Source organism: Nothoprocta perdicaria, unplaced genomic scaffold (genome assembly GCF_003342845.1).
Source record: "Nothoprocta perdicaria isolate Ctin4 unplaced genomic scaffold, notPer1 scaffold_65, whole genome shotgun sequence".
NCBI lineage: Eukaryota > Metazoa > Chordata > Aves > Tinamiformes > Tinamidae > Nothoprocta > Nothoprocta perdicaria.
Window position 1 is genome coordinate 83,187 of NW_020455921.1, and position 15,017 is coordinate 98,203.

At 37.9% G+C, this 15,017-nt stretch overlaps 1 long non-coding RNA gene across 1 annotated transcript; it reads right to left on the reverse strand.

Moving 5' to 3' along the window:
• Positions 1–678: 678 nt before the first annotated feature.
• On the reverse strand, positions 679–10,383 carry LOC112956563. The gene is made up of 2 exons (XR_003251070.1): positions 10,111–10,383; positions 679–830 (listed from the first exon to the last, which is right to left on the reverse strand). It is a non-coding gene; the product is annotated as an uncharacterized LOC112956563 (long non-coding RNA).
• Positions 10,384–15,017: the final 4,634 nt, after the last annotated feature.

Consider the following 15,017-nt stretch of genomic DNA (forward strand, 5'->3'; position numbering starts at 1 on the left):
GTATTTCTGAATAACTGTTAAGGTCTGAGGAGTACCACAGGGAAGACAAACATTTCTTCATTGAAAACTCCTCCTCAGCAATTTCATAGTGAAGGCTGAAGTTGTACAAAGGCATAGGCGCAAGCAAAGGAATAGAGCTGGGAAATATCCGTGCTCTGCCCCTCCTAGGAAAAGGCTTCAGTGTTGACCAAGCMATCCATTACTGGCTGTAAGGTGCTATTGCTACAGTGAACATTTTCTGCAAYCTCTTACTTCTGCCTCCAAGTCATAGATCACATTGACTGTGAACAATCAAAGCACTCATCAACTGAGCTTCAGGTTTAAATGTGGCTAGAAAGMTAAAAGGAAGCTACATTCTGCATGCAACTGGAGATATTTCCTCTGTCATTTGTCATATATTTCCACTCAGCATGTAAATATACCATGTCACCACCTCTTCCAGCCTTTCCAAAGGGGAAAGTCTTCCTGGTATATCACTTCATGATTGATCTTCAAGCAGCTCTGAGAATTAGTGGGAGGTTTTTTACACTCTTTCTTACAGGGTCTGAGATCTGTATGCATCCAAGACATATCCCTCAAATGCCTTTTACTGGGACAGAGGTTTTTTTTTTTTTTTTGGTAAAACCAAAATTATTCTCTGAACTTCAATGACAGAAAGAATCAGACTCACAGAAGCTGTTTTATCTTGTGACTTGACTTTCATGTTTTATTGGAAATCTCTTGGATTTGGAGAAATCCCGAGGTTGCTGGAAATTTTGGATCCTTTGTTCCAAAGATCATTTGCAGGCATCACTTTAATCCATTTGAAGTTATTTACCCAGGTGTAGAATCTAGGTATAGGTAATAATAAGAGTCTAGTTAGGAGCCAAAAATATATAAAAATAATAATCAAATATCATCAATAATCATACATTATATATAATCAATAATAAAAATCCTAAGTATTTAGAAAAAAAATTATAAAGTCAGAATTCCTGAATCTGTAAAGTGAGAATTCCTGACATTAGGAAGAAGTTCCATTTTGAAACAACTAATATAAGTTTGAAAATCTGGCAAGAATATAATACATCYTGTCAGGTGTTTTATAAACCAGATATGCTCATAAGGCTATTTCATTGMAAATCATCTGTTCTAATTGAATGGGAAAAGGAAAACTGGATCCAATACATCCACTTTATATGAAAGGAACCTGGTTTCCCCTTTATTGATCATCAGGATTTCTCCATCAACTTCATAATTTACTTATGTGCCACCCAAGTGCATGCATCTTTGCACAACAGAAAAAAACACAGCCTCATAAAGAGGTGAGACTATGCCACATAGATGACTTTAGATCATGAAACCTAGATTCTGGTATCATTTAAAAGCAGACTACTACAGTAGCTTTATGTCTGAGAAATACGTATGTAGCAACAGGACCAGAAAGAAGAAAAAAATGTGAATCCTCAGATACAAAAATATGTATGTCCATAAGCATGCATGTCTTCAGCACATATATTTACATATCCATGGTGGAGATGAGACCTCAGGATCTASTGGCATCCAACATCAGGAAGATGCCTGGGTAAAAGTCAACAGTGAAAGTCATAGGCATTGCTGCCAAAACCAGCAGTGCTCAAGGTCTGCTTTTACTGTGCCGCTGCCAAGAAAAAAAGTCAGTCCAAGACTGGCAAAGTCAGTGAGAATTTGGATGGACAGAGGAAAGAAAAGCAATAACCGAGTTGCTACAAATTCTTGTCCACATTCCTGGGAAATCTCTTGGAAGATAAGTGAACTACAAAACTAGCATCTGCTGCATCAAAGAGAAGAACTATTACAGAAAGTAACGTGCTGGAGTGTGGGCACTAGTACATGAGTGTTATGCCATTTACTTCTTATAAGAGGTTTTATTGTGTAAAATAGCAGCTGAGAAAGAGGTTTCCTATAATTGTTAAAAGTGAAAGTCTGAGAGGATTTTAAACTCAGTCAAGCAAACATTCAAACTACAGACATTTTTTAGTTAAAATAAACTATATTGGCAAAAGATATTTTAAGTTTATAGTCATTCAAAAGTTCCAAAAGCTTTAAATGAGGTAAAAGAAAATATATTTTGGGCAAAATGCAAGAATTAGAACTCAGTGAAGGCTATGTGATGCTTGCTTTAGAGACTAAGAAAAAAAGAGAGAAAAAAGAAAACAGGAGAGGTCATCTATTCCAAATCTAATGTCCCAGGGCAGGAGGCAGTATGAATTATTTTTTACAAGGCTCCCTATTATAGACATTCTCTCTAAGAACAGACTCTTCCACCATGCCACCAGCCTTACCTCTATAAAGCTTTTCCTAATGTTTAAGTGATGATTTTCCTGTTATGGTTTAAGCATATTACTCATCCTACTCATCATAGATATGGAGATCARAATATTCTCACCATCACTAGAGTCTTTAATGTACTTGAAGACTGCTCTCATTAGCCTCTTAGCCCTTTCTTTCTTAAGGGAGCAACCCTAGCACTTTCAATCTTTCCCATAGGCCATGAGCTCTTATTACAAAGCAAGCTTTGGAGGCCCCTGAGAACATGTAACCTTATAAAGGGGCCAACAGAGAGCAGTGCTCTCATTCTGCAAACTAGAGCTCAAGATCTCAGGCTCATGCACCCTGGCCCATGGAAGGTCATGTAGCCATACAGACTTCCTAACCAAATAAAGCTAAATGCAGACATCAGGGATTTATTTGTTTGCACTTGTATCTTTGTATAAGTGAAAGAGACAGTAAGAGGGAAGTTGGATAAAAGCAATAAAAGGAGGCTAAGAAAGCAGCAAGAAAGTCGTAGGGAGAACAAGAAAAAAAGTCTTGTAGAATTATTCCCAAGAAAGTCTCAGAAGGGACTATTTTAGATAAAGTGTTGAGTGGAAAAAGGCTTGGAAAAGATAGCTAAAAAACTGTCTTCTGCAGTTTGACGTTGCCTGTCTACTGGCAAATAGGACTTCAAAATAGGACCTTATTTTCATAGCAAGATTATATTGTAGAAATAGCAAAAACCATCCTCAGCTGCATCTCTGGTAGAAATRGCTCAAAAGAGTGTGCAGTTCAGCTAATTGTTTAGGTTGAGGGAAAATAAAAGTTGTAACTTTTCTAAGCTAACATTTTTAATAAAACATGATTTGCTTTTTATTCCATTCCAATTCTAACTAAAGATTTGAAACATTCCTGTTTCCCCATTCCAGGTTGCTCAACAGGAGATTGCATTCCCATAATGTAAAGTAATGTGAGAGATTTACCCTTCCTTGATACTAACAAAATTATGAGGTAGTATTTTTTTGGTGTAATGTGTGGTGGCATCTCCCTCTGGTAATGTGATTTATTATACCCACTTTACATTTTGCAAAAGTGATTCATGTGGCCAAGTAGCCTTAATGAAAAGTGATGCCTGGAGCAATGTTTTCCCAGAATAAAGAGCATAAAAAACCCCTGCTGCCCTTTACCCATCTATGGTGATGCATGAGACACAGTTTCTCCGACACCCAGTGAAGCACATCCTTATGTAAATTGTACAAAGATTYAGTGTTTTTCAGGTGTCAATTAATACTCGCTATTCATTCTTTCACATGCAGAATAGAAGTCTGAAGACAGAGAGCCTTSATAGGAAGTTATAAGTGATGCCAACATTTATTTATATATTCTTACGCAAGACAGGCCAAAAACATTGCCATGATGTAAACTGTTGGATGAAACAGGGTTTTGGCTGGTGTCTGCAAGCTTTTGCTTAAAGGCCTTGAAAAGGGAATATTTTTCTTAATACAAGAAGAAGTTTTCTGTACAGAAGAACAGATGTTTCTTCATTCCATATATTTTCATTTTTAAAAATATTGTAATCAACCAGATTTGTATCGAACTCCAATGCAAATTTACTTGCTGAATGAGGGATTAAACCATGGAGCGCTCATCCCACTCCTACACCTGACCTGATGATGCTGTGGGTCCAGGCTACCCTGGAATTCAAAAATTTCATAAATYCAAACTGGAATTTATCCATCCCTGCTAAGCTGCCCACTGATGYACAAAATCAATTTCCTTCAATTTAAACTGGAATTTCTGCTATCTACCTATATGAAACAYGAGTGAAACAGTCTGCATTTTAGTTAACTGTGAGAGTGTTAGAGGTGAACATGACATTCCTTACAGTATTAGGTATCATTGTGACTATCTAATAAAGCAGCGTGACGCAGAGAGCTGGCAATTCCAGCAGAATTAAAACAAGTGTAAGTTTCTTGTTTTAAAGAAAGATTTTCTGACTTCAAAGTTAATTTTCTCTTCCCATCACGGGAAATCTCTCCACTGCAATCTGACTTACTAAACATTATACCTGTTTGCTAATTATGTATTTAATAAATTGCCATGAAAAACAAAAGAAAAATATCTTCTTTTTCCCTATTATATTATCCCCTGCAATTATAATATCTTTCCTAATCTCTTTTTCCCCGGGACCATGCTGACCCATTTATTACTGGCAATTAAATGAGCTCTGAAATCCCATTGTTAAAGTGTGCAAGATCTGTCAGGTGTTTTAACATCCGTTTCTACAAGTTCCTGCTCTTTTCTAAGACAAGGGAAGTTGACATCTCCAACACAAAATCTAAGTCTAAGATTCTCTGATGGCAGGTACTAAGTCTTCCTATCTCTGATTAAAACAAGAAATATGCAGTTGGATTTTTTGCATTTCCTCAGGGGATTTGTGCCAAGTAAAACAAAACTTGTGCTGGTGTGTGATGCACATGGTGAAGCATTCTATCTCCAGGTGAAATATGAAGATAAGTCTCATTTTACAACAGTAAAGAATTTGTAAGCTGTAAAAAGGAGGGAAAATCCTTTAATATACACTGAGGATCATCTCTGGAATTTTCTTTGATGTGAACTAGCGTCTGCTTCTGAATTCCTCCAAAGTAACGGGATCCTGGTTGGTGCATTTTCTCTGCAGTCATGTGATACAAGTAAGTTCAAGCTTTCTTCATAGACAATATTTTAGTAAGAAATGTTGCCAGTCCTTGCTTACATAACTGTTCTGAGTTTTGTTCACATTTTGCCTTAAAAAAAAAACTTTGCAAAGGGTATTCTACACCCAAATTGTACAATTACAATAATGTGCTGCTTACTGTCGGTTATGGGTATAGTAATATATTCCCTTCTCAAAGAAAGATCCCTTTATTAATATACATGTGGACATTCTTCCTTCTTAGATTTAAAAGCAAATGTAGTAGTGGAGAAGTTTTTCCTGCATGAACATAAACATGAGGCAAGATTTCTTTGCTGAAAACCTCCATGCTGAAAGACAAGCATATATGCACAATTTTTGTGTCCCTGAACTAAGGTGAAAGTCTGTGGTCCCATCTTCACAATCCTTTACCACTGCATCAGTGTACCCATTCTATAGTATAATGTGAGGTTGATTTGAAATGATTTGTATGTTTTAGCATTTGTGCAGAACTGTCAAAGTAGATTTTTGTCTACATAAAATCACCAATTGCATATTCGATTACATTTACTTTCCATTGCAAGATGGTAGGCTTTCCTGAGCTTCTGGGTTTCCAGTCAGAATTCCCATCTTCCCATCTRAGAGGTAACAGAGTAGGTTTATTCTGATCATAAAGTGAATATACACAGGATAATTTCTGCTGTGTAGAGACTTTATTCATCTTATGGGAAAGATAATGCATATATACTAGCATATATACTAGTAGATGAAAGCAGTGCAGTATCTAAAGATATATATTCCCAGGAGGCAATTTATCTGAAGGACCATTTTTCTGGTGTTCATTCATTTGTATGGAGGTGGTATTCCCAGACTGAAAATGAAGCAAATGAAGGGGCTTCCCTGGTGCAAAGTGATGGATGATGATTTTGTTGCTACTGTCAAGAGATGCATTAGACTAGGTTTCTCATTCTGAAGACACTAGATGAAAAGGGATTAATTTCATGACCGTTGGGAGACTGAATTTCCATTCTTAATTATAAAATGATGCCCTATTATAATTTTCTCTGAGGTACCTTAATGATTGAAGCTGAGTTACTTGACTCAGGGACACAAAGAGGTTTCAGACGGCCCAAAGGCAAAACTTGAGGCAGATGATTTACATAGCTGAATGTGCTATCCTGTGAAAAACCAAGGTCCTTTCAACCTAGGCAGACTGCCACACCAGCTTTCCTCTCCCTGCTTGGCCTGGTAAAAATGGATTTTTAAGAAATAGATGTTGGGAATTTGAAAATGTTTATCATCATCATGATCCAAAAATATAAAACATTTAAGAAATAAACAGAATAAAACTTTCCAGGTCTTATTTCTGATGTGTGACCCCATGCTGTTTCCAAGACTTGCATGTGTATTTACATGAAAAACTGTATATATAGCATCATTGATTTCTTTACCCTAGAGAATTAGTTTGCATTATTAATCTGCCCTTTCCTCAGGCCTTTGCTCAGAAAAGAGGTGATGTCAATGTCAAAGTTTTCTGAAATCATGCAAGACACAAATTCACCGACTAAATACAGTGTCATTTCAGAGACACTACGTTATCCTGTATGGCATCCAGTCGCACCACCAGCAGATCTGCCTTAGGGACTGTGCCAGTCCTGCCAGGACTCTGTGAGGATTTAAAATGCCATGAGTCACACAAGTGTGAACATAACTGAGCCCATTCCTCACAAATACAATGTCAGTACTCAGGCAATGATGGTGGTAAAAGGCCAATAAGGTAATCCCTGTTGGAAAGCTCAGCGCCAAGTCAGTGCCATTTCATAACACTACATTTGCACCACCAAAAATACGCTCAGCCTGTGTGACCCCTCACAAAGTGCAGCTGGCAAGATTTACAGCTAGAATTGCTGAGTCTGCCTTGAAGGACAGCAGACAGTATTTTGCTGTTTTGCGGCTGTTTTTTTTTTGGTAGTTTTTTGGTTTATAATGTCTGTAATAGGGTTACCTGAATGGTAACTGACCACAGTGTTGATTTTAGGAGAAGTAAATTATGGTAATTTATCACACTGAGTTTCTCGCTAATGTAACATGATGTGAGGCAAGGATYACCTGATATAAACTGATGCTAAAGCCTGGATTTTCATGAAACTAATGGATATGGCCACATTTCCCTGAGAGCCAGTGATGGATGAGGCTTGGTTTCCCTGATGTTCTCTGATGCATGATGCTACTTTTCTTTATAAACTAATCCATGTCAAGGAGTATCCTTGACTCCATTTAATATATGAGACAAGGTTTTTCCTCTTCGGACATAAAGGGAATTCAGAGAGACACTGTTTTTTGCTGTTCAGTGATAAGTGGATGCTGTATTTCACTCTGCTCAGAGAAATTCATTTTCTCAGGCACTGCTGCATATTAAAGAGTTCCAATCTTTTTCTACTACAGTAAAACCTGGCTACATGCGTAGACAGACAAAAGTAAAAACGAGGCTGTGCTACCATTTACATCTGTTAACACCAGCTCACAGGCAGTATCTTTTGTCAAGCAGACCATTCTCATGCAGGCCTAAATAGATGGAAAGGTCTTTTCATTAATAATTTTAGAATACATTAGCATTTTTTTTTACTATCAAGTAATAAGATCATAGATTTCTTTTTAGGTTAGAAGGAGATAATCCTAACTTTATTTAGTAGTTATTCTCTGCAGCCCTCAGCCTTATCTGTAATTTGCTGACAATATATCTCTGTCATTCAGGATGTTTTACATTATCAAATAAATTCTGATTCTGCTTATATCACAGGAAAAAATGTATTTTGCAATACTAATTTTGGACAAAAATCAAGCTAATGGCAATAAGATGCATTATTTTTCATGTCTCAGACTTAAAATCACTTATTGAAAATAAAGTTCCTTTGTTCAACTTCTGTTACGAAATTGAGGCCCAAAACTTCTTTGAGCATCAGAGAAATCCAGTTTCATATATTGTTTTCCGTGCCTAGAGAAAGGCAAAGCATTTTATATCTATAAAGGCATTACAGTTTCCTCCCAACTGCTGTGACCTTTGCTCTTTAGGTCTGCCTACCTAAAGAATGGAATTTTTATAGGAGAGCTGAGGGAAAATCAAAATGAGTAAAGCTAAGCAGTAGAAAAACATTTCTGTGTCCAGGTAATAGTCTTGCCATTGTTAGGATTTATTATCCTAAAAAAATCAAGAGTCTTTGAGCCTTTGAGACACCTTTTGGGGCTATTATTCCTASCCCCCTCTGACATAAAAGGACCAGGTCTCACTGCTATCTGACTTGTTCATACMTACTGCAAACTTTCAGGCATGTAGCTGTGGAGTCCTTGGTCTCACAGGGCTTCCCCTCATAGAATGCTTAAGGTTGGAAGGGACCTCAGAGGCCATCTAGTCCAACCCCCCTGCTCACGCAGGGTCACCCAGAGCACGTGGCACAGGGCTGCGTCCAAACRGGTTTTAAAGATCTCCAAAGAAGGAGACTCCACAACCTCTCTGGGCAGCCTGTGCTAGGGCTCTGTCACCCTCACTGTCAAAAAGTATTTTCTCAAGTTCCTGTGGAACTTTTGGTGCGTCAGCTTGCGGCCGTTTCCGCTAGTCCTATTGCTGTCCACCACTGAAAAGAGGCCGGCCCCCTCCTCCTCACTGCCTCCCTTGAGGTATTTATAGACACTGATCAGGTCCCGCCTCAGCCTTCTTTTCCAGGCTGAACAGGCCCAGCTCCCTCAGCCTTTGCTCATAGGGCAGATGTTCCAGGCCCCTGATCATCCTCGTAGCCCTCATATGATGATTACTGAATATACATATCTTCACATTTGTGCAGCTCCAGTGGATGTTTCCAGATGACCAATATGTTAAAAAAAAATAGACAGAGTCACTCCCTTCACAATAGTTCATAAGAATCCTTTGAGTTCAAAAAGGCTGCACAACTTAGGTATCCATATCCATTTTGCAGTTACCTCAGCCTTACAAAATTATCTGTCCTTTTGAATGTTGGCAACTTCTGTTCCCAGGGACTCATTTGTGGATGGTGTCTATACAGTCCAGTGCAGAAGCGTGCAACGTTATCTAAGCTTTAGACAAGTTAGTTGTATAGTAGCAAGCAATTTAGCCAGGTAGGTATTGCACCTTTAAGTAACAGTGCTGAGAGTTAGGGTGCATAGGCTAAGATGGAAGGTGCTGCTAAAATATCTCTACTGCTTCAAGGCCCATGTTGGTATCTCTTTACCATGCTGCATCATACCATACTGGAGGAGCAGCTTATATCAAGTTTCTCAAGGTGCTTCTGTGCCTTTGCACAGAATTGCTGTTGGGTATATATGCCTTTTCCCATACTTTGCCTGGAAGACCACTGATAACATCATCCATGCCAAGTTGCCAGTTGTATGATTATGACTATTGAGAAGAAATCTGATTTCACTTGGATCCTTACCTGTTCTTCAGAAAATCCCAGCCTCATATATACTATGTGATGGAAAACAGCTGAATCTCCCACTTTATCTTGGAAAAATGCAGGCTTGTGCTTGTGCTTCCATTTGCAGTATAAATATGGAATGTTAGACAAATCTAACCTCCTATTTCTATGCATCCAGAATCCTGCCTATTTCTCTATGTATCCAGAAAAGGATCCACATGATTTTAATCAAAGCAGTCAGTCAATGTCAGTTCTCTTCAGCCAGGAAATCCTTCTTTGCTCATTACTGGCATTATATCACCTCAGCTTATACGTGTTACTTTTACACTGTGAAACACTACGGTGGTGCATTCATTTTGTGACTCAGTAATCTCAAACTCACACTACTCTGCTATGTACAAAAGATCTCTTACCTAGACAGTCCTGCCTCAGAAGGACAGGAAACAAGCTCCATGCCTGTCTCTGCCTACCACACCTTACACCTCACTTTGCCTTGCGTATTTAGCATTTACTGTCGTCTATTCTGGAAAGAATCCAAGTTTCAGCATTGTTCTTGGGAGAAACAGGCCTTATCACCATACATAAGGCAAATTCAGCTTCCTGATGAATTTAAAACAAGATATCCAGACATAAAATGATTCATGAAACCGACCTTTCCTGGAATAAACAGCTCCATGAAGGAGGTTTTTACTGATCAAGTCTGATGAATGATGTTCTGTTTTTTGTACTTACCATGATCTGCAAGAGCTGAAATCATGAAAGGATGAGTCCATCAGGCTAGGCTTCTTCACAGACATTGATAAATGAGATTTCTTCTACATTATATGAATTGCAGAGTAAGCTTTATTGCTGCAAAATAATGCAATTTCTTTTTTCCTTTTTTATCTCTCCCATATAAAGAGCACATACTAGGCCACCAAAGCAGCCGAATGCTGATATTTCCTATTTCTATGCACAGAATGCATGATAATGCATGATGACAGGCAGCTGTGCACTTAATAGTGCATATATCTAATACTATCTTGAGAATGAGTGAGCAGCAGGCAAAAACACGACACGCAGGAGGCTTGCACTGGAGGCAGCTATGCAGGCAGGTTGCGGGCAGCAGGACTGCCCGGCTCATTTGACTGGATATGCTGACCTCTGGTGGTACTTCACCAAGACAGGATTTTTTCCCTGCTCGCTAATTTTCTTTTAGTCTTGCCCCATAGTATTGCAACAGTGCTGTTTTTTCACAAATCTGTCTGACTCTTCAGTTGTCACATATAGTGGCATATTTCCTTGACTGAGGTAAGAGACAAGTATTTGGTCCACAATGAGAAGAAAGGGTGAAGCCAAGTTTCTATTTTTGAGGTGCTCTGARATGCAGAAACACATCCTCAGGTTCAAGTCTTTGCTATTCTTTATTATTCTGGTCCCCTAACACAGCCTGAGAGCTAGCAATCTTCTTGCTCTCCCTTCCCTAAAGAGCCGTTAACCCACATGTGCTGCAATACCTTGAGGCAGTGAAGCAGGGCTTGAGCTCTGCTGTGAGCCACTTTTACATGTCCATTCCTATTCAAAGATTTTATTCTACTTTTAATGTTGAGAGTTATGCTTGCTGTAAAATGATTTTGTCAACAGCTGTGGTGTCACATTCTTTGGGCTTTTCCATTTACCCTGATATAGGCCTCTCTATTGTTAATAGCTTACAATTGAAGAGATTTACTGTTTAATCTGGCTTTTTCATTCATGCAATGTTTGAATGTTCAAAAGAATAAAAATCAACCCTTGCTGATGGGTCTTATCTCGTAAAATGTTTCAAAGTTCTGCATAGATACAGTCAGAATATCAGGCATTTTCCATGGACAATTTTCTGTCATATTCCTGTCATTTTACCTCCACATAGGTAAGGAATTTCCCTTTATCAATTGGAAAATAACTCCTGAAGCCTCCCTAGGAATTCCGTATGTACAATGCTGGAACAAGGTCTGAGTAAGAACTGCAGATGAAATGCCTCGTACATTTCTCATCACATTATCACGTGAGACAGGCTGCAGGGAGATGTTTACACCCAAAATCAAAGCTGGAATCATCATTTGAATGGTGACCAACTGTTTCATCACCAGGCATAAGTCTGTATTTTGCCTACATCTCTGCAGTTGCCTCAGAAAATCAAATTCATATCCTTCCTTAACCTGAGAAATTGAAACCCACATCTCAGTCCAGTGAAGCCCAGTGTAAAGTTTACAGACAAATCTTGGGTCTCAGCACCTTTTCTGCTGAAGTTGTTTAGCCACAAAAAGGAGAATTTAAAATTCATGCAAAACAAAACAGTACAGAGCAGTCCAGTGGTTACTCATTAGATAACGCCTATTTTGTAATGAATTTAGTGCTTTAGGATTTGACCTCTAATTAACATCATTGTCCTTTGCTACTACCTTTGAGTGCTCCACTTTATTTTTGGTTATTCTCTTTGGGCCTTTCTTCACAAGGAAATGAGGAGTGTTATTAGTATGTATTAACTTCTCCAAAGAAAGAACAGACCTTATTTTTTCTCTCTATGGTCATCAATGACAGAGTAAAAGTGCAATTACAACCCAATACCAATAGTTATCAAATAGCATTTGTATAATGATCTGTTCCTAAATTAAAATCTTTTTTTTCTTTTTGCCTATACAACTGCTCTTTCATTTCAGTTTCTCAGGAAGAGTGATCCTTACCCGCATGCTTTGCGTTAAGTGGTCATCCCTTCATTCATTTGTCATGTGAGTAAGGAGAAGGCTGAGTCAATTAATCAAAGGCTTGCAGAGCAGCACTGAGAACGTAATGGTTGGTTAAACTTTGCTTTCAGTGTACAATTCAGCCTTAGAAATTCTAAACTAGGCTTCTTTTCTTTGCCTTTTTTATCAAAATCTAATCTTGAGTCTGAAAAACCGTTCTTTTTGTTTTCGTTCTCTTTAGGTGTTTCCCTTATTCTGGATCAACTGAAGATCTGCAATAAAAGCCATGTCTGAAAGCTCAGGTTTGAGGTTTGCCTGTTAAAACATGACACTACTACAAGCTTCTGGTTTTATACTTGTAAGTTAGCTCAAGGATGAGGAAAGGGCAAGGAAGAAGAACACTTCATGAAGGGTTAATTAATGGTTATGTAAATAGTCAGTCCTTGTCACAGTTRTGCACTAGTGTTTTATTGCAACTGTTCGGTGCTTAGTGTAGCAGAATCCATCTCTGGAAACAGTTACAAACTAGCTCCTTCTTCCCAAGTTTCTAGTTAGAGGCTTTACTATATCTCGAAAAATTTCACCTGCAATGAATAACTTAAAGTGAGGAAGAGAGAGTGTTGAATGTCTGAGGACATTGCTGACATATGAGATGATGCGAAACAAAAATTAGCCCTTCTTGAGTCTACAGCTAAAGAAATAGAATTTCTGAGGAGAGCTGAGGTGGTGAACATCTTCAAAAAAAAGTGAGAGAAGTTCCTTCAATTCCTATGCTAAGTTTAATGCCTGAGGACCAGAAATCCAACCAGAAAAAAAAAAAAAAAAAAAAAAAAAAAGACCAGGTAGCAACCAAGAGGAACATTGCAAGCAAAAGTCTCTTTCCCAGAACCATCTCCAAATGGCTGAATCTGTTCTATTTTTATAAAGATTTAATTTCTCAGAATCTCTTGAACTTAATCTTTCCCATATTGTGTACTTGATCTGAAACAATAGCAGTTTTCGTTAAAAATAGAAAGCTCAAAATTTCCTCATGGTCTGTATAAGGGGGTTACTTAAGCTGCCACTGTGGCAAATGCAAAAACTCATGTTTTCAAAATGCATTTCAAGAATAGCTTGAATCTACTTTAAAAAATATGTCTACTTAGTTTAATGGTATTGGCTAGTGATTTTATCCTGTATAGTTCTCATGGCCTATATACTACACATACCTCAATATACTTGGTACAGATCTCAAAGGGGACAAGGACTGATCACACTGTCAGGGTCTGCAGTTGAGTGTAAATATTATTTCTGTGTTTTCAGCTGGGCCAAGCTTATATTTATCTGGTAGTGTTCATCAACAAGTCATAATACTCAGTAAAAGGAAGAATGGTCTTTACACTCATTTGCTTTCTGGAATTAGAGAGGAAATGATTTTTTATGGCTCAGTAAAGACARTAATAATTACTGACAGGTTTATAACAATTTATGGAGATGTTTGTTGGTTGCGGATTGTCAAGTGTTGGACCACAAGCAAATGGAGTGAATCAGAATAATCATTCTTGCATTGTTTCTCAGACATGTGAAAACAGAGAAAATGACAAGGTGACTGTTGTGTGGGGAACAAAGAAGTGCCATAAAATCACCAGTTCGGAAAACATTCAAAGGAGTGAGTATCAATCTATCCTGCTGCCTGAAGACTGGATCAAGCACTCCTGACAATCTGTTGGATCTCTTTGTAAAGAGACAGTGACACATACTCCAAAACTAAGAGGTCTGTTACCACTGTAAAGGTTTTTCTAAAGTAAGCTAAAGCTCTTGCAGTATTCTCTGCACCTCTGAGATAAAGAATGGATTATTGTCTTCTTTGCAGTACCAATATTTTACTTATTCAAAATTGTAATAATGTCCTGTATCCTCTTTCCCATACCTTAACATCTTCACTGATTTAGGCTAATCAGCCTTATTTCACTTTACCTGCCATATTTCATGAACTTCTAGCCATTCTTGTTGCTTTTTTTCTGGATTTTCTCCAATTAGTCTGAATTTCTCCTGGAGGGCAATACCTGAAACYGGACACTCATTTATAAGGTCTGGTGTCCTACACTCAAGAAAATGAGATGGGCTTCATGTCTTTATATCTTTTGTTAATGAAAAATCCTTGTCATTTTTGTTCCTTGTATTTTATGTGTGTGTGTGGTCCTAATAAACACTCTGAATATTTGTTCCAGTATGTTTCAGGAAATTACAATGATGGGWCTTTAATTAGAAGATGCTTCATTTTTTTTTCTTATTTTTCTTCTTTTAATATGTACTCCAGTGTTACAGCATCATAGTCATCCTTCATAAACTCTCAGTCGGTCACACTCAATGAGTCAGTTCTGTGGGTACTCCAGCATGCAACTCATTGGGGCCATCTGGTTTGAAGACATTCAGTTTTCTAACTTCTAATCAGCCTGCTCTAGCACTTTTCAAAGTTATCTGTATACAACATCATGACAGAAAATTATGTATAAGTATTCTCCAGATTCCATCATATGATTGCAATGCACATTTTCAGACAGATTTCCTCAGCTGCCAGAGAGTTTCAGAAGAACTAGAGATAGTTTTGTCAGCTCTGAAAGCGAAGAGATGTTGATACATGTTCCAACAAGAAGGTTATCTCTACATCCAGCATATGAAATCATTATAATATATTTTCAAGTTACTATGAGTTATTCTGTATATGCTAGGTGAAGTTTTCTCAGATGCTGTTCATAAAGATGGTGAAGATATGGGTGCTACTTTCAGGGCCTGAATGTTCTCCCAATGTGCCAGCAATTTTTACAGTGTAGCCTTAAAATTGGATGAGTCTGRTCATGCACTTGCAGATGCTTATGACAGAAGTTTTAATTGTATGACAAGTTGCAACAAAGATCCAACTTTTTTTTCTTTTGCTTATAAATGCATTTCTTAACT